The sequence below is a fragment of the Orbicella faveolata genome, unplaced genomic scaffold (assembly GCF_042242905.1).
Source record: "Orbicella faveolata isolate gen_17 unplaced genomic scaffold, um_ofav_v1 contig_4, whole genome shotgun sequence".
In the NCBI taxonomy this organism is placed as follows: Eukaryota; Metazoa; Cnidaria; class Anthozoa; order Scleractinia; family Merulinidae; genus Orbicella; species Orbicella faveolata.
In genome coordinates this window covers 3,204,972-3,207,500 of record NW_028301569.1, presented here as the reverse complement: position 1 = coordinate 3,207,500, position 2,529 = coordinate 3,204,972, and the positions used below count along the sequence as shown (strand labels likewise).

The following is a 2,529-nucleotide window of genomic DNA, read 5'->3' as shown; positions in this document are numbered from 1 at the left end:
AAGCAGGTGTCTCAAATACGCGATCGAGCTTATACGTTTGGGGCCATATGAGCTTCGATTGCCGTTGTCTCTCTTTAGATAGCTATTAAGAACACAGCAGTTTATGATTTATGTCTTGGTGTTCTTTGGCAAAACGAATTAAGTTCACGTTTAATTACTTTAAAGAAAGACCCTTTGGTATTAGTTTGTTTACATAGGGTCTGTTTTTCAGAACAAAATCAATTTCTTACCGTTTACTACTTTCCTCCCATCAGAAAAAGGACTGGACCCATGTTACGATCCCCTGGGTAAGGGAACAGGCAAACGTTGAAAAAAGAAATCCTCTTGGCAAGCTATGAACTCACAAACAATTCTGGGATAACAAGCTAAAGGAACATTTACACCTCTACTAACCAGCTGGAAGAAGGACAACAAAATGGCGAACTTACCACAAGATAGAAACCGCAGGGCAACCCAAGACTTATTTTGCCGACCGGTTCTTATGCAACATATCAAAAACTACTTATTTCAGCTGTAAACATCACTTTAGCTATCACTGCATTTCTTGGAAATATTTTGATCATTATTGCACTTAAAAGGGTGTCATCTCTTCGTCCGCCATCAAAGCTCTTGTTAGGTTGTCTTGCAAGCACCGATGTCTGCGTGGGTCTCATTACACAGCCTCTTTTTGTGGCTTATATGATGTCTCCAGAACACTCCATGCTTTGTTATTATCTTTCAATCCTCTTTGACAGATTAAGCATAATTCTTGGCGGCCAGTATCTGTGTCAACGCTAACTGCAATAAGTGCGGACAGACTTCTCGCCTTGTTGTTGGGGCTAAGATACAGACAGGTAGTGACATTAAGACGTGTACAGAGTTATGTTGCTATTAGCTGGTTTTTCAGCATCGCCACTACATTGACATCCAGTTACGACGCACGAATAACGCTATCGATCACATTTTCAGGGACAATACTATGCAAAGTTACTTCGATATTCTCTTACACAAAAATCTATCTGACGCTTCGCAATCATCAAGCTCAAGTGCAAGGGTATGCTCACCAAGGACAACCAAACGGAAGAGGAATGCCACTGAATATAACTCAATACAGAAAGACAGTGTCCAGTGCATTGTGGATACAGATAACATTAGTTGTCTGTTATCTTCCCTATGGCATCGCGGCTATTTTTGTCCTCAATGGATCACAAACGCAATTTTTTGATTTTGCATGGGAACTAACAATATCTCTGTTTATGCTAAACTCGACCTTAAACCCACTCCTCTACTGCTGGAAGATAAAGGAAATAAGACAAGCAGTCATGGACACGCTCAGACGGTTTTCTTGTTTCTGGACGAAGCCGTCATGTTGAACGTGAAACTCGTGTAACCAAACGATAGATCAGGTTTCGGGTTTTGTGTTTAGGAAAGCAATGACTTGGTTAACCCAATTAAGAATCGGGAGAGGGACCCGAGACCGGCAGGGGAGAACTCCTATATGAAAAGGTCGGGAATGTTCGTCGGAAATTTTGAATTAAACCCTTAAAGGTGGCCAATCTCTGTGTGTTGAAGCTTTATTTTACCCCTAAAAGACCCCAAAAGATACCAGTTTAAACGTAATAGTTCGATTACCAGCCGCTGGTCTGGAAAAAAGTCGCGCTAGTAGACCGAACTTGAGAGACCGATGGAAATCAGCCTAAAAACCGAGATAAAGTGTTTTTGCTATTATTTTTTCGACTGCGCCCTAAAACATACTTTAACAGCTAAAACTAGTGGCGTTACGTAATGAACACCCTAACTGAGACGAGAATCCTTTATTTATACACCTGATCGACACGAAGAGCATCCCCGACCTTTTCAAGTGAGAGTCCATCTCCTCAGGGACCCGAGACTTATGTTTCCATGGTAGTGGTATTTTAGCGGGCATTTTTTCCCAATTTTGCAATTTTCTTGAAACAAAAAAACTCGAAGCAAGTAAAAACGAGCGATAAAAGCGAAGGACGTTTCGGAGTCGACATGACACTATTTCCAAGTTCAAAAAGATAAGAAATAAACTGTCAGAAAAAGTTTAATATAATAAATACTTAATTAATATGCAATGTCACGCAAACAGTTTTGCCAGGATTGAGTCTGATTGGACATTGTCAATTTATCGACATTTGTTTTACCTAGGCAACACGTCGACAGCAAATTGGTGTAAAAGTTTTTTTGCAAGCTAACCTATTCACAAAAAGGTGTTTTCTGATGTCATGACCACAAAAGGTGTGATGTGACACTTAACATCACTTTTATGCACTTGATATGATGAAATATAAGCAGTTCTTTCCGAAATATCTAGCAGAGTAGTTCTGTTTGTTGATAAAATGGGCTTTTGGAAACATTGATGTTCTCTGCTGGGGGTCTTGGAATAGCCTAAAGCACCAACCTTAAGAGTTTCTGTACATTTATGCTAAATTCTCTCCCAGAAAGATTGCTCAGAATAAGAAATTTCACTCCGGAACTGACTTTGGGTCACTGGTTAAGGGCCCATTAACTGATCTTTTCGAGCCG

The 2,529-nt window shown here is 40.2% G+C and overlaps 1 pseudogene; it reads left to right on the top strand.

Annotated features, from left to right (window-relative positions):
- Positions 1 to 2,312, top strand: part of LOC149100971 (adenosine receptor A3-like) — a 2,339-nt pseudogene extending 27 nt beyond the window's left edge.
- The last annotated feature ends 217 nt before the right edge of the window (positions 2,313 to 2,529 follow it).